Source organism: Oryctolagus cuniculus, chromosome 11 (assembly GCF_964237555.1).
Source record: "Oryctolagus cuniculus chromosome 11, mOryCun1.1, whole genome shotgun sequence".
NCBI classification, from domain to species: Eukaryota; Metazoa; Chordata; class Mammalia; order Lagomorpha; family Leporidae; genus Oryctolagus; species Oryctolagus cuniculus.
This window is the reverse complement of record NC_091442.1, coordinates 74077490-74095277: the sequence shown is the minus strand read 5'-3', so window position 1 is coordinate 74095277 and position 17788 is coordinate 74077490. Positions and strand designations below refer to the sequence as shown.

General features: G+C 41.0%; 1 protein-coding gene across 2 annotated transcripts in view; it reads right to left on the bottom strand.

Annotated features, from left to right (window-relative positions):
- LGR5 (leucine rich repeat containing G protein-coupled receptor 5) overlaps positions 1-17788 on the bottom strand; it is a 136879-nt gene that overhangs the window by 60481 nt on the left and 58610 nt on the right. The window lies entirely within an intron of this gene.

The following is a 17788-nucleotide window of genomic DNA, read 5'->3' as shown; positions in this document are numbered from 1 at the left end:
AAAAAGTACCTGAGAGGAAATATAATAAATTACATATTTTGCAATAAATCATTTAATCGCCCATGATATGGATACATAACTGTCCTTTACACATTTTAGACAAAAGCTAATACCATATAATACTTTGCAAAAATTATACCATCAAAATATGGCATTTTTACTGTTCTTTATATACCTGAATAAATAATAAAACATGGATATTTTTGTTGTGATTATACCACAAAGTAACTCATTTGGTTATTAAACTTGTCAAGTAAAACACAGACCATCACAATCAATTTTTTACTAAATTCTACCAGAAAAGGGCAGAATATCTTCATTTATTGAACATATTTTAACTGAGCAATTCCTTAAAAATTGAATTTAAAGAAAGGCTTAGTATAAAAGACATTAACATGGGTTATTTAATGGAAAGTTTTGACCTTAACTGGTAAAATTTTTCAAGTTCATTTTACAATATTTCATAAGTTGGAAACAGTCAAGATGAGAAAACGTGAAGAAAACAGAGCCACAAGTGAGGTACCAGCAGCGCCTGGGCATCTGGTTCCATATTTTTCAGCAACCATGTCAAAACCACAATCTCAGAAGTTAGTTGGTTCCACAAAACAGAAAACCTAGTGATAATAAATAATGTGATTCAAAAGAGTACAGCAACTTTTGAGGAGCTGATCACATCCTAGGACCGTGGGTAGAAATGGAACCAGGAGTCCCCCGTCTTTTCTTCATGGAGATGAGGATTTGGGGGTAGAGGAGGAGTTGGTCCATTGCTTACTTCTGATGGGCTTAACAGCCTCAAATGTAATTTTTATAATGCCTTCAAAGGAGAGATGATTCAGTCACAGAGATCCACTGACTGGCCTGAAATAACCTATTCACCACACAGCTTTAACTATGTGTCCTGTGGCCAGTCAACATCACTGATCATATAACCTATGAGAATATTTCAATAGATACAGCCAATATGAATAGAACTTCTGAATATCATTTATGGTATGAATGTATATTGCTCAATCAAATTAAATTAAATTAAATTGAAATATATCACTGTATTTGTAACCCTGCTTTAAAAAAAAGAAATTTAATAACACCAGAAAGAACCTAGCATTCAAACCTAGGCTTTGCTTCCCTAGACCCTACAGCACTCATCTGCTCTGTGCTGTAAAACAAATTAGTTAATATTTCTGTAACATTTGCTTACTAATTACATGAAATATTAAGACAAGATGGCTTGCCCCTCCCATCTCAAGAATTCCTTTATTTCCCCACCTTGTTTCGTATTTATTTGGGTTTGTGCCCATTTTTCATTCCCTTAACAAACATAATGGATAGTTATGTACTGTATTTCTCAAACCTCCCTTGTGGTACTTAAGGAAATGTTTTTCAAACAATTAATTTAGTGGTTCAGTCTAGAATTAAGAACCAGAGAGTAGAAAAATAGAAAATACATTGACTGAAGTATTATTTTATAAAACCTTTGTTTCCAAATATATTTGTGGAAACACATTGAAGGGAAGAATTTTTTTCCTTTATGTACATGATCAGAAAAGCTTGAAAGACACTGACTAAGCATAGTGGGCTTTCAGTAAATATACATTATTAAGCATGTACATGCACTTAGTATTTGACCAGAGTGATTTTTAGAGGCATTGCATTTCTTTATTCCTATAAAATTCTCTTATCATGCAACACTCTCTGGACTATCAACCAAGTCTCCCCCTATGCAGTCTCTGCCTACTCTCACTTGGTGTATGTTCATGGATGGTTACTGTAAAACCAACCCAGATCATATCACTATTGCCCAAAACGGTGTAAATTCCCATGCCAGGTGACAAGAAGTCAAAAGAAGTCCTCAGCCTCTTCCCCCATAATTCCCTTTACACTGTAGCTAAATCAGAATATGAGACTTGTGTTTCTTAGATGCATGCTCTACTTTCCCCTTCTTGCCCTAAAATGTTTTCCTTCCACTTTCTTCAAGGCAGACTCATTTCTGAGCCTTCCAAACTGATGAGCAATTTCTCTACTTTGAACCCCATTGTGCCTTGCTTAAGGATTTATAGTCTTCCTTGTGTTATAGTGGGTGCCTGTCTTACCACACACAGAAGACTGGGGAGTCTCTTTGCGTCCACTCAAGATCCTGGAATAGTAGCTGAAATAGTAGATCACCTTGGTAGTGGTAGTACCCAACTAATCTTGTAAGTGGAGACTACTGATTGCCCACAGTGTTCATTCCATCTTTTTCTAGAATTCCTCCTATTCAGAGTTTTAGCTGAGTATATGGCCACCAGATAGTTTTGTTTTCAGCCTGCCTTGTATCTAAACATGGTTGTGTGGCTGAGTTCAACTGTGATCAGAGTGACAGTTGAAGATTCTGTGCTACCCCCTCTTTGACTTTTTCTGGACAAACAGTATTCATAAGATAACATCAATGATTCTGTTGTGGAGAATAGGAGGCAAAATAAGAAAAACAAAAAGGACAGAAGGGCCCTTGGCCCCCCGGATAACTTTGTGGAAGAGGCTATCCAGCAGCCCTGAAGTCCTTTTGGATGAATAACTGAATCAGTATGGATCCTGATGTTAACTTCTGTAAATGAGTCCATATCAAAGGGCTATTTAGCTGATGAGGCTAGTAAACCTCCATTGCTGCAGAGAAAGAGAAGGCTGTATGACACCCATCCAGATGCTGGCCTCAAAGAGTCTTGTCTGCCAAACTGCTCCAGTCTTCCATTCCCACCATCTTCACTTTATTTTCCTTTTATGTTTGTATTCTTGATTGTGGTTGACATAGCTGAACTGTCACAGGGACAGTATTTTGCTATTTCCCTGTAGATCTAGGTTGAGAAGAAACATACTTGATCATTCTTAAAAGCTGTATTTTTATATCCAACAAGTATTTATGGAGGACTCATGCTGGGCTGGTCCTGCCAGGTGTTAGTGACACAGTGAGTGAATAACAGATAAAGCCCCTGACCTCATGAATTTATATTCTAATGTGGGGAGACAGTCATTAAATAACAGAACAAATGGGGATCAATATTTGGCCAAGCAATTAAGAGATTGGTTATGATGCTGCATCCCATATCAGTATGCCTGATTTAGTAGCCAGCTCCAGCTTCTTACATTAGCTTCCTACTGGGAGGCAGCAGTGATGGCTCAAGTAACTGGATTCCTTCCACCCACTTGGGAGACCTGGATTGAGTTTCCAGCTTTCAACTTCCACCCCAGCCCAGCAGTGGACAATGAGAGCATTCAGAATTAACCAGTAGATGTGGAGGGAGCTAGCTCTCTGTCTACCTTTCTCTAACGCTATGCCTCTCAAAAAAATAAATAAATACATTTTAAACAAAGACTCATTTTAACAAATGAGTATTATAATGAAAAATACTGAAGGAGGAAGGAAGATGATGCAAAGGGGTTGGGAGCTATGGGCAGTGGTGGAGAGTGATGGACTATTGCTTCAGCTGCTCAGGGCAAGCTCTCTGTTGAGAGAGCATCTCCGCTGAGGTCTGAGCCAAGTAGGAATCCACGTGATGGGAGCAAGAGAACACAAGGCAGAGTGTGCCTGGGGGGGCCCCAAAGCTGCTAGGAGGCTAACATGAGCATGGCTAGAGTGCAGTGTGCAAGGGGGAGGAAGGCCGCAAGTGAGGTTGGAAAGGTATCCAGGGCCACTTTGCACAGGGCTTTGGAAACCACAGGAAAGACTCTGGGCTGCACAGTGATGTGAGATCAGATCTGTTTCAAAAAGGTCCTTCTGAAGGGATCCTGCTAAAGGGGAGAATGGACTATGGGGACAAGAGTGGGAAGCACAGGGACGATTACAGTGCGCAGAGACAGCACGATGCAGTAGTGGTAGGGGTGGCTGGAGGAGGTGCGGTTTGGCATAGAAGAAAAATCCAACCTGATAAACCACGAGGGTCAATGTGGAATGCAGGAAGTCCAAACAGAGCAACATTTTAAGCTTATATTATGTGTAACCCATTTGAATTTATTTAGTTATCTCAATTTTGTATGCAACACTAAGATACATTGATGTGTATGGCATGCCATGCAAGAGTTGCTTATTGACTATAGAGGCTCCAGTGTGGTTGAACATCACAGACGACCTGCTCATCAGATTGAACTGACTGGAAATGGTTGTCCAAGGCTGAGTTCCTGAATCACTCCTGCTTCTGTTGCAGTATCAGCGAGTAGCTTGACAGGTTTTTGAGACACTGACTTTGGAATTGAAAAGGAGAATGCCAAACTTTTTTGTTTATTTTAATTTGTTTCAATTATTGTTAGAGTATACACCTTTCCATTACATTTCCTGAAACACACACCACACACATTTTTTTCTTTTCTGCACAGGGACTTTCCATACCCCCAGGTCTGCATTCAGAATGAATCTCTACAACCGCAGACCTGTGCTATCAGGGAAGTCTGCCTTAAAGCAAAAGAATTTATGATGTGTTATTAGCTGTTTGCTGGGCTGGGGGCAGCTGTGTCTCACTGACAAAAACAACAATTTAAGGAAACCATTCTCCTCTTATTTCTTTACCATGTGGAGTAGTTTAATCATTTTAAAATTTAAATACATTTAAACTACAGGAAAAAAATCAGACTTTCAAATTTGTGCACAGTATACAAATAATAAGACTGTTACATAAATCTTTGTACACAAATGTTTCCTGTCACAATATGAACCAAGAGATCTCTGAGCAGCTGCCTCCCAACCCTAGACTCCCATGTACCAGCTGGCTGAGAGGTTGTTTTTATTTGTATTTTTTAAGATTTATTAATTTATTTGAAAGAGTTACAGCAAGAGAGAGAGAGAAGGAGGGAGGGAGAGAGAGAGATCGTCCATCTGCCAGTTCACTCTTCAGATGGTCTCAATGGCTAGTACTGGGCCAGGCTGAAGCCAGGAGCCAGGAGCTTCTTCTGGGTCTCCTACAAGGGTGGCAGGGGCCCAGGGACTTGGATCACCTTCCACTGCTTTTCCTAGGTCATTAGCAGGGAGCTGGATTGTAAGTGGAGCATCTGAGACTCCAAACAGTGCCCATATGGGATGCTGGCATTACAGGCAGTAGCTTTACCTGCTATGCCACCATGTCAGCCCTGGTTTTTCTTTCAAACTTCGCATTTTAAAATATTACTTCATGGGAATATCACTTTTACTTTTTTCATTTCTGTAAAAAAATGTAACTCAGTGAGGAAATAAATGTATGTATCTTTTTATTATATCAGACATTAGAAATCTTATATGTCAGATATTGTTATCCTGAAACATAGAGTTGCATTTCGGATTCCTAGTGTTCTGCCATTGTTAGTTTTAGTGACTGGACTGACATAAAAGGAAAGAAAATCTTCAAGGAATGACAGACAATAGGTGCATTCCTCTTCCAGTAAATCGTGTGAGTAGACGTTTTGTGGGTGTAGCAATCAAGGAAAGTCTTTTTGAGAATGTACACATTTCTCTGAATTGCTAAAATACGGATGTTCTTCTGTATCTACTGTGGATTGGCTCCTGGCCCTTCTCCCTAATATGCATATCAGTTCCTCATATTGAATGGCCTCCTGGTTGTACATAACCTGAGTACATCCTCCTGTGTGCTTTAAGTAATCTCTAGATTACCTATGATAGTTAACACATTGTAAATGCCATAAAATAGTTGTTGCACTGTGTTGCTTGCGGAATGACAAGAAAAAAAGTCCATACGTGTTCAGTCCCAACTATTTTCAAACTGTGTGATTGGCTGAACCCAACAGATGTAAAACCCAAGGATATGGGGCCTGACTATCTTACAAACCTCTAAAGTAATCTAAAGGATTACTATTATTCCCTCTTGGTAGCTTCATTTTGTAAAACGGAGGGATGCGGAGTAAAGCGATTATATTTAGGCCTGACTTTTTTCTCTCTGGATGTTGGCCTGGAGAGAGAGAGAGAGGTCTGTGTACAAAATGGGATGAGGACTGAGGGTGGAAGAGGGTGTTTGACCCTGCTGTTTGTTGAGACCCTTGAGAAATCACCATTCAGAAAGCCTTGGTCAGGCATGGGTCCACTCGGCTGAGTAGTGAGAAGGAGTGCCTGGCTAGTTGTGCCAGGCCTCCTAGGTTCTTCCTTGCATGAATTCCCCTAACATATAATCCATTTGTCCCTTCCCCTTCTTGGTGTTTTTTTTCTTCTTATTTTTAAGCTGCTGTGAGCTAATGCAAGTCACCTACCTTCCGTGGTCATTATTTAAAAAGAGGTAGGATTTGTCCAAGAACATCTTCTCTTCATCTCTTTAAAAACTTTTATAACACATAGTACTTGTATAATATACCAACATTTGTATGCAGCATAAACTGATCAAAGCAGATAATTAGCGTTCCTATTTCCTAATTTTTTCTTTATGCTTGGAGCCTAAAATCTCTAGTTCTTCCGACAGATTGATACACATTATGGTGAACTCCAGATGTCCCACTGTGTGTGGAACACTGGAACCTGTTCCTTTTAATGATGTGCTTTATTATGATTTACTCATTAACTTATTTGAAAGGTGTAAAGACAGGGAGAGAAAAAGGTCTTCTGTCTGCTGGTTCATTCCCCAACTGTCTGCAACAGCTGCGGCTGGGCCAGGCCAAAGCCAGGCGCCAGAAACTCCATCCTGGTCTCTCCCCCAGGAGTGGTAGGGGTCAAATACTCAGACCATCTTTCACTGCCTTCCCAGGTACATTGGCAAGGAGGTGGATTGGAAGAGGAATAGCTGGCATTCTAACCAGCACTCTGATATGGGATGCCTGACATGCAAGTGGCGGCATCACCTGCTGTGCCACAATGCTGGCCTCTAACTGTGTTTTGGCACCTGTTACCCAGCTTCCCTCCCTGCTCCTTCCCCCGCCCCTTCCCAGCTCCTGCTCATCACTACTTTAAGTTCTGACTGATTTTTTAAACTTTCATATTTCAGAGAGAACATGTGGTATATGTCTTTCTGGGCCTGGCTCTTTCGTGAAGATTCTTTTTTTTTTTTTACCCTAAAGTTGGTTTATGTCAGACGTGCATTTCCTGCCCTTTCTCGTCTTCTTACCTTGCACTCTCCTTTCCCCCTTTAGTCTTGTTTATTGTGAAACTTTTTTATTATAATATTTCATGGACATTTAAAAAAGCACTTTTCCAGACTTCATAAATTTATTATCTACATTTTGTTAGATGAAGACCCAAAGCTCAGAAAGTTTTATGTAAGGTGGAAAACAGTGTCCCTTTCTTGATTTCATTTATTTTTAAAAGATTTTATTTTATTTGACAGGTAGAGCGACAGAGAGAGAGACAGAAACACACACAGACACACAGACACACACACACACACAGATCTTCCAACTACTGTTTCACTCCCCAGCTGGCTGCAAGGCTATCCAGGTCTCCCACAGGGTCCAAGTACTTGGGTATCATCTGATGCCTTCCCAGATGCATTAGCTGGGAGCTGGACTGGGAGCAGAGCAGCCAAGATTTGAACTGGTGCTCTTATGTGGGATTCTGGCATCTCTAGTGGTGGCTTAACTTGCTGCTGTAACCTGGTCTGTCTTGATTTCATTTAAAACTTGTCTAGACTTTTCTATGGAGCTGTGTCTTACAGGAGTTCCTTTTGGAGGCAGCACTGTGGTGTAGCAGGCTAAGCATACACCTACAATGAAGTGGAGTATTGACAGCTCTGTTTCTGATTCAGCTCCCTGCTAATGTGCCTAGGAAAGCAGCGGAAGATGGTCCAAGTAGTTAGACTCCTGCCACCCGCTTCAGAGACCAGCCCCTACCATTGCGGCCATTTGGGAAGTGGACTAGCAGATGGATGATCTCTTTCTCTGTCACTCTGCCTTTCAAATAAATAAAAAATAAATCTTTTTAAAAATTAAAAGAAGACACTTTAGACTGCTTAGCAAACTCATGCTGCTCCTAGAAATGAATGCTTGATTTTCCATCTTTAACAAAGTACATAAGACCTCAAGAGCACCATCTATAAAGCTGAATTAATGTATTTTAAAAATTTGACGACAGAATACATCAAGGTTAATAGTAGTACCTTTCTCCTTTTTCTCGTTCTGAAGATCAGGATGACCTTTGCCTACTTCCAGTTTGCTAGAACTAATTTCCTTCTCCATGATTTCTCAGGACTGGTTTCAATGGTTCTTTTACTGTTTTTTGAGTTTTTCCATTCTTCTGAGTCATAATTAACTTGAATGATTGCTGTGAACCTATCATTTAAATCATTAAGTTTTGGTGACTACTGTTGTGACATGGCAGGTTAAACCACCGCCTGCAGCATGACATCCCAAATGGGTACTGGTTCAAGTTCCAGCTGCTCCACTTCTGATCCAGCTCCCTGCTAATGTGCCTAGGAAAGCAGCAGAGGATGGCCCAAGTACTTGGGCCCCTGTACCAATGTGGGAGACCTGGAAGAAGCTCCTGGCTTTGGTCTGGCCCAGCCATGGCTGTTGTGGCCATCTGGGTAGTAAACCACTATCTGAAAGATACCTCTCTCTCCCTCTCCCTCTCTTTCTCTAACTCTACCTTTTAAATAAATAAATTTTTTAAAAATGTAAAATTTGAAAAAAATCTCTTATTATCATTTGAAAAAAATCATCCTAAAATAAAGTTAGGTAAAACCATGTAATACTGTGATTAGTGACTTTCAAAACACATGAGTGATGGAACCAAATAACAGTCAACTAAAATTGATATTCACAATTCAGTTACAATTGATTGACTTATTCTGTATGATTTTACAGCCACCATGGTTACAGGTTTGGCTTTGTGTTTGCCCACACAGAAGGCAGTATCTGAGTCATAGGAAGAGTGAGACAGAACCAGGGTAAATTTTCTAGTCAGATGTTATCTACTGATCTTGTCCTAACTGGCAGGAATGCATCCCTGCTGTAATTGACCAAGCCCACCATGGTAGATTTTCTTTTGTAGGATGCCCATGCCAACTGGAAGGCACTGACTCTAAGAAAAAATTGCCCACCACTTCTTATTAACCTCTGGCCCTGCCCTTCAGATCCAGGCACACTACTGTTCTCTCACATGCTAGTCTCACCGCTATGACTTACTTTCCTCCTTTTACCAGCCCCTCTTTAAGTTCTCAGCTTCCAAATATAGATGTTCCTCTAGTTTTTTCTTCATATTTTTCTCCCCAACAACCCTGTCTAGCACCGCTCCAATTTTAGGGTACACTGTCATCACCTTAAATGTCACAAAAATTCAAATCCCCAGGCCCCAACCCTAACCCAGAATTTCTGGAGGAAGGATATGAGAATCCACATTTTTAATGAGAAGCAGCTATGATTTTAATGTAGTTTGGAATTGCACTGAGAAACTCAGAGCCTCTACTCCCTCTCAAGGTCCTCATTCACCCCAGCACCCTCACCGCCACCTCTTTGTAAAGCACTCTGCAATCACTATCTCTAGAACAGACTCATTATGCCAATAACGCAGGAGACCTTACACTCCAACGGTGTCTGAGACATTCCCATCTGCATGTTCTACTAGCACCTTACACTTGGTATAACAACAGCCAGGTATCTTCTTGCCTCCTGAATTCCCTCCCTGTTTCTGTTAACTGGCTCACCAGTCACGTGACACCTAATCTCATAACCCTATTCAAAGTCATCTCTCTCCTTCAGGGTCCCCCTTTCAGTCCCTATGTTCAATCAACTGATGAAACTCTAAAGGATTCCTCTTTTGTGTTGCTTCTACATATTCCAGGGGTTCTCAGCACATCTACAGAGTTTTAAAAAAATGAGGCCTTAGGGATGTGCAATTGGGATAGTGGTTAAATCTCCACTTGAGATAACTGCATCCCATATTAGAGTGCCTGGCTTCTCTGCTTCCAATCCAGCTTCCTGCTAATGGGCACCCTGGGAGGCAGCAGATGATGGCTCAGGTACTTGGTTCCCTACTGCCCATGTGAGAGACCGAGAAAGAATTTCACTTTCCTAGCTTGGGCCTGGCTCAGGTTCCTGAATTTGGCCTAGCCAAGCCCTAGCTGTTGCAGGCATTTAAAGAGGCAGTCAGCATATTGATCTTTGTATGCCTATACCTTTCTCTTTGTATCTCTACCTTTCAAAAAAAATGAAAATAAATAGATTTAAAAAAAATGATATCTGAGCCCCCACTGAGGCTCTGGGGATAAGCTGGGGTCATTAGTAATTTAAAAAGCATTCCAAGGGGGTGGTGTAGTTAGTAAGAGGCTGCTTGGAACAAGTGCATCCCATGGTCAGAGTGCCAAGGTTGAATCTTGGCTTTGGCTACCAATTCCAGCCTTCTGTTAATGTAAACTCTGGGAAGCAGCAGGTAATAGCTCAAGGAGTTTGGTTCCTGTCATCATGTAGGAATCCTGGATTGAGTTCCTGGCTCCCAGCTTCAATTTGGCCCAGACCCAGCTGTTGTGGGCATTTGGGGAGCAACCAGCAGACAGGGGATTTTTATCTCTCTTTCTCTGTCTCTCTGCCCTTCAAATAAAACAAAAAGATTTTTAGGTGATTCTAATGACATTCAATGAACTGAATTTTCACTGTTTGATTTTTATAAGATTATTCAAAGGTCTTCATGTTCTCCATCCCCACAGACAATGATTCATTTATTAATTGTTCAGGGAATTAGGAGAGATGATCAGTTATCGGATTTTAACAGTTATCCAGATGAGATAATTTAGAAGCTGAAGTAGGTACTGAAGAAATAGCAAATAAGGTGAACAAACTGGGGAGACAACATGGACATAACGAGTTTTAGGGCTTGGAAACTGGATGGAGATGGGGAGCAGGAGAGAAAGAATGTCAAACACTAATGGAACAATGGACACAGTAGGCCTGAATTTGGAAACTGAGAACAGTGACAAGCAGGAAATCAGTAGCCAAAGTATGGTGGTACATGAATGAATCTGAGTTGAGTTTTAAAGCATTGGGGGTGGTGAGGGCAGTAGGGGGAGCTGTCACCTAGGCAATTGGGAATTGTCCAAGTGTGGTTGGTAAAGCAGCAGCAGAGGCATCACTGGGGAATCTTATAAATGCAAATTTTTAGCACTCTCCTTCCAACCCTAGCCTACTAAAGAAACCCTGAGGAGGGGCCTATCACTGTGTGGTAGAACAAGCTCCCCAGGTGATTCTGATGTCACAGTATCATGCATCAGAATCACCTGGAAACCCACCTGGGTCCAACTCCCAGCGTTTCTGTCTGCCTAGATTGGGATGGGACACATGCATCTGCAATTTAACAAGCTCAGATAAAGAATGTTTAGAGAAAGAACAAATAACCAGGTGCTGCTAAGGTTGTCCTGGGATCACACATTGAGAACCACTGGCCTAGCAGTCAAAGACAGAAGAGATCTAGATTGGATTAGGTTAAATCTAGAGTTAGAAGGATATGGGAGAAATAGAACAAATCTTGGGGTTCTTGCCCCAGATCCCTTTTAATGGTTCTCTGGGCTTCATAGTTTCTCAATCTCATTTGCATATAGGAATCAGAGAAATTTTTTAAAATCATAAATCTTTTTGTTTTTCTAGCTTCATATACCCATCTGACAGCTTCCTTTGGCTCTTCTTTGAATTCCATACATGGCCTGATCGGCTGAGTGATCTGGTCTTAGCCTTCCTCTCCAACCTCATCCCACATCATGTCAGCCCCATCTCACTCTGCTCCAGCCAAACAGGGCTTCTTTCAGATACACAAACGCATTGTGGTCTTCCCCACCTCTGGGCCTGTGCTCACACTGTTCGCTTAGGTTGAACATGCTATCACAGTTCTTAGAGCACCAACTCTCTGTCCACCTCCTGATCTCAGTTTAGATGCCACCTTCTCGGAGAGACTTTCCTCTTTGTCATCCCTTGTTATTATTCTCTGTCTAAATCCTGTTTGGGATAAGAAAATATAATATGTGCTCTTTTCTTTGCTTATTATCTATCTCCCCTACTCAATTATAAGCTCACACAGTGGGGACTTGTTGAGTGACTTGAAGCAAGTCTTATTTCACGCCTATATTTCCAGTGGTTCAGGAAATATGTGTTGAACGAAGCAAACAAAGAGTACTGAGAAAGAAGACAATAAAATTGAGAGATTTGAGGAATGTCTATATTTTGTAAGAGCTGGGGGTGGGAGACAAAGGAATGCTATGGAAAAAAAGAAGAGGCAGAGAAAAAGGGCACTTCCGAAACACTGCCCTAATTGTCATAACAAGACACACATGCACATAGATATACAATGACAAACATCTGAATGTCTATATCTGGGGGTACAGATGATCATTTCGAAGAGAAGCAAAATAACTCCCATTAAATAACACTAGAATTTCAAGGAAACATTATTGATAATCAGCTTCCACATCAATGAAGACAGGAGACTGATCACTATGACAAGGCCAAGGGACCTCAAGATTATTTATGGGCATGAAAGTGTTTTTGCTTTATGACTACAACCTGATATGTCAATTAAAGCTTACCAAAGTACTTTCAATCATTATTTCATTTTAGACTCAGAACAAAATCTCAAAAGACAGGCAGGACAACTTTCACTATTTTCAGTAACATGGTAAAGAAGTAGAAGTAAAAAGCATAAATTGTGCTTTCAGGAAGTTTGGCGGTATCATTACAGATTTCATCTTAATAATAGTTATCTACTATTTATATAGAGATTCTTCAAGGCCAACCATAATACGAACAAATAGTTCCAGGGAACAATAGTAACTTAAAAACAGACCTCCCTAGAGCTTCTCATGTTTCTTTTCTAAATTGAGTATTTGGTTCCAATAGTACTAGAATCTGGAAAGATTTAAAAATGCTACTCAGAAATAAAGGCCTTTAACTTAGACTATTTAAAATGGTAACAATTTATTTGCCCCTTTGATTTGATCACACTACCAATCTATGTTTAACGTAACTTGTAGATGTCAACGAAAGTTCCACCTGCCCCTGCCACTACCCCCTGACCTCTGAGGCACACACTTGGTGGAACAAATGTATGATCTTTTATTTGTCCATATAGCAAGCATTGATATGAAGCCCTTAGTAGAAATGAGTATTGTCAGAGAGAAATTCAGTAATTGCTCACTTGTTAGAATATGATAAAGAATTCTCTGCAGTCATTAACTATATCCAATAAAGCCCAGAATCAGCTTTTCCTTCATGAGTTCCAGATCCTTGGGATCTCTTCAAAAATCGGGCTCATGAAATAGGGAAGTAGGAGATTAATGGTGTTTTCATTTTACAGATACAACTGAAAATATAAAGTATAGCTTATCAAATTCTTTCATCATCATTTCCTTTGAGCCTCAGACATACCTTAGGCAGAGTAGCTTTCACCATTATCCTCCAAGGGCCGGCCAGACTAAGTGGATTACCAGTGAGCAAGTGGCAGAGCCAGGACAGGAGCCTTGGGCCTCTGAATCTAGAACCTGCTCTCTTCTCTCTGCAGCACAGCCTCCCTACATTTAGACCTGGGTTGTTTTGGAAAAACAAAAAGGCTTTCCTGGTGCTAGGGCTCCCAACTAGCAGGATAGTCATCTTGTGCATGCTTGGCCACCTTCTATTGTTCGTTAAAAATAAACAACCAACAAGGAACAAGACCTGAATGTGCCAAAATTTGTGGCACAGGGAGTAAATGCTACTAGATGTCAGGAGCTAGACAGTTTCCTATGATGCTTTTCTTCTTCTTAAAAATATGTTCCAGATAGTCCCTTTATCCAGAGTTACATGCAGGTTTTTTTTTTTTTTTAACATTAAGTTCACGAATATCTCTAGGGTTTACTGCATCTTACAGAGTTTTAAAGTATGTCATCTTTGTTAAGCTCTACTGATGGATGAAGGATAAACCATGGCTGTCTACACATTTTATTACATAGCCAAATATTTAAACCAGGGAAATGATGTACTGTGTAATTAGAGCCCAGGGGAAGAGTGGTAACTCAACCTTATTAATAGAGATTTTCAAAGGCTGAGTTTTGGAGTGGGGCGTTTATTAATGCTGAGAGTATCAGAAGTTTCCTAATAATGCATGAGGAGGTAAAGCATAGACCTGAGCTGAATAAACTGAAAGAAAGATTTTATACTTTCAGATAGTCCCCAAGTTGTCGTTATACAAGACATGCAAACACACTGGCAGATACTTACACTTTGTATGTAGCATATGGTTAGTCATATATTAGTTCAAGTAAAACACTATATAAAACATGGTGCCCAACCATATGTTTTTATATATAAAAATATTAATCTGTTGAACAATGCTAGATTGGTGAAATTCTACAGCTGAGAATTCTGATGACAGTTTTCCCAGGGCCAATATACGATGGTATTTGATTAACAAACTGAACATCCTTTTCCCGCTTCCTGAGTAGAGAGCTCATTCTCACTTTCTCACTCATTTTCTCTGATTTCCCCCCACAGACACAGACATAGACACAGAGATATACATGGACACTTATCGTTACACAACTTGGTTTAGAGAACATTTAAAAATGTTGAACTGTACAGGGGCCAGCGCTGTGGTGCAGTGGGTTAACGCCCTGGCCTGAAGGGCTGGCATCCCATATAGGTGCTGGTTCGAGACCTGGCTGCTCCACTTCCAATCCAGCTCTCTGCTGTGGCCTGGGATAGCAGTGGAGGATGACCCAGGTCCTTGGGCCCCTGCACCCACGTGGGAGACCCAGAAAAAGATCCTGGCTCCTGGCTTCAGATCGGCACAGCTCCAGCCATCACGGCCAATTGGGGAGTGAACCAGCGGATGGAGGACCTCTCTCTCCCTCTCTCTCTTTCTCACTCTCCTCTCTCTGTGTAGCTCTGACTTTCAAATAAATCAATAAATCTTAAAGAAAATTGAACTGTGCAAAGCACTGTACAGGTGTTACTGGGGCAAAGAGAACAGATGGGCCTGCACAATTCCTTACCTTCCCTCTACTTCCCCAGCAACCTTTGAAAGTCATTTTGAATCTTAGCTTTGAATGAACTTGAATCTTAGCTCTGACACTTACCAACTCCATTATATTTGAGCAAGTTTCTTACTTTCTGTTTACTTCAGTTTTCTTATGTTAAGTGGGGGATATAAAAATATCTGCCTTTGGGGGCTTGTTAAGGGGATTCAGTGGGATGATGTGTATAAAGCACTTTGAACAGGCACAAGCACAAAGTAAGCTATTATTATTGTTAAATTAAAAGAGAAGACAGATCTAAACATAGCTGAGTCTAATAGAAACCATCATCAGCATAATAAAGACACAATCAAAAGACTCTGCTAAAGGGGTGCTTGGGAAAAAAAAATCTTCCTAAATTTAGCCTTTGGAAGAAAGGAATAAAGTAAGCAGAGCTGATCATTTTTCCAGGTTCTATAAATATTCCCATTTTCCCATTTGCCGCTAAATGAATAAAAATGTCTTCTAAATATCAGTTAGATGCAACCCAGAATTCTATAAGGGAAAGTGGCCCTGATTTGAAATTCAGTAAGTTGGCTGGCTCAGCAGAAGGAATTCCAGAACAGAATGAGAAAATGGAATGAATAGTCTTTAAAGGGTCCCTCTATTCCTGAAATTCTGTGATTCAAGATATTTGATGGAGCATCCAAGGAAATAAAAATAAGACAACACAGAAAAATTGCATGTTCAAATAGTAGTTTTCCATCCCCCAACTCCACCCACGTTTTGGGAATTTTTCTCAATTATCTTCTGACAAAGTGCAGCTGGAACAGAATTAACATTCACCTCATGAAGAAAGGAATTATTTTGAATGAGTTGGATCACTGAGGGGGAACTCTATTTAACAAAGTCCTTGGGGAAGTGAATTATTTACTGGCTTGGTTTGTGGTTTAAAGTTGAGGTGTGTGTTGAGGGAGAAGTGAAACATTTTGCCATGGTATATTATAAGGAAATTAAAGAGAAAATGCTAGAAATGTATATCTTAGGAATATGTGTGTAAACAAGGCTATGTATTGTATATTAATTATGGTAGAAAGAAGAATGAGAAGGACACAATTAAGAAGAAAAATTTTTTTTTAATTTGAAAGGCAGAGTTGACAGAAAGGAAGAGATACAGAAAAAAGAGAGATCTTCCATCCACTGGGTTCATTACCCAAATGGCTGCAACAGCCAGGTCTGAGCCAAGCTGAAGATAAGAGCCTGGAATTCCATCTGAGTCTCCCATGTGGGTGACAGGGGCCCAAGTACCTGGGCCACCTTACACTGCCTTCCATTGAGCATTAGCAGGAAACTGGATTAGAACAGAGCAGCTGGGATTCAAACCAGCTTGACAATACAGGTAGTAGCTTAGCTCACTGAGCCTTAATACCAGTCCCCACAAGAAAATCCTGATGCCTGAAATTTTACTTAAAATAATCATTAAAAACATTGGCTCTTGTCATTTAGGTCTGTTACTTCTTTCTGAAGGCAGTTAACATGAACAAGAAGCTCCTTCTCCATGTTTTGCTTTCTCATTAGCTTTCATCAAACATTCACAGATTTAACCAGTCATGACTAAGACACAGTCCTATCCCTTAGGAAGGTTGCATTCTAGCAATGGAAATACCAGAGAGAAAAGGAGAGGGAAAAAGAGGAGCCTGGAAACTAGAGTGAAAAGCCATTCCTTGGATGATAAAAAATTGTGGTACCTTCTAATTACCTAAGATCATTTAAGACTGAGAAATCATTGGCATGGCTTGATGTAATTTGATTATCTTCAACTGATTTCAATAGTGGAACAACAGCATTTCATAAATATAAATGTAAATGAAAACTTGACTTTGTAGAAATTTGAGAATATTATCTGCTTGAGGCCGGCGCCGCGGCTCACTAGGCTAATCCTCCGCCTTGTGGCGCCGGCATACCGGGTTCTAGTCCCGCTCGGGGCGCCGGATTCTGTCCCGGTTGCCCCTCTTCCAGGCCGGCTCTCTGCTGTGGCCAGGGAGTGCAGTGGAGGATGGCCCAAGTGCTTGGGCCCTGCACCCCATGGGAGACCAGGGTAAGTACCTGGCTCCTGCCATCGGATCAGTGCGGTGTGCTGTCCGCAGTGCGCCGGCCGCGGCGGCCATTGGAGGGTGAACCAACGGCAAAAAGGAAGACCTTTCTCTCTGTCTCTCTCTCTCACTGTCCACTCTGCCTGTCCAAAAAAAAAAAAAAAAGAATATTATCTGCTTGAAAAAAGAAAGGTCATCATTGGGCAGGTGCTGTGGCACAGTGGGTTAAGCTGCTCCTGCCACAATGGCATCCCACATGAGCCCCTGTTGGAGTTCCCTCTGCTCCACTTCCGATCCGGCTCCCTGCTAATGTGCCTGGGAAAGCAGCAGGAGATGGTTCAAATGTTTGGGCCCCTGTAACCCACATAGGAGACCCTGATGGAGTTCCTGGCTCCTGCCTTTGGTCTGATCCAGCTCTGGCAGTTGTGGCCATTTGGGGAGTGAACCAGCACACAGGAGATCTCTCTCTCCCTCTCCCTCTCTCTCTGTTTCTCCCTCTCTTTCTGTTACTCTGCTGTCAAGTAAATAAATCTTAAAGGAAAAAGGTCAGTGTAGTGACATTTGCTTATGATGGGACATTCTTTCCATCTCCCAGGGTGGACAGTGTGGGGAATCAACAATTCAAATTATTCTCCAGATTGGACCCTGACTTTAGGATTTAAAAAGAAATCATTTTCAAAAGAGGTCATCATCTAAATGGTTGCTTTAATCAATAGGCCGAGGATTTACTCCACTGATGGTGCCAAACACTCTTCACAAGGGCTCTGATGGTGTATCACTTCCTTCGTGCCCGTCACTCCAAAGGGTAAAGGGATCAAATGAAATTTCAAATGCAGATCTTTGGTTTGTACAGTT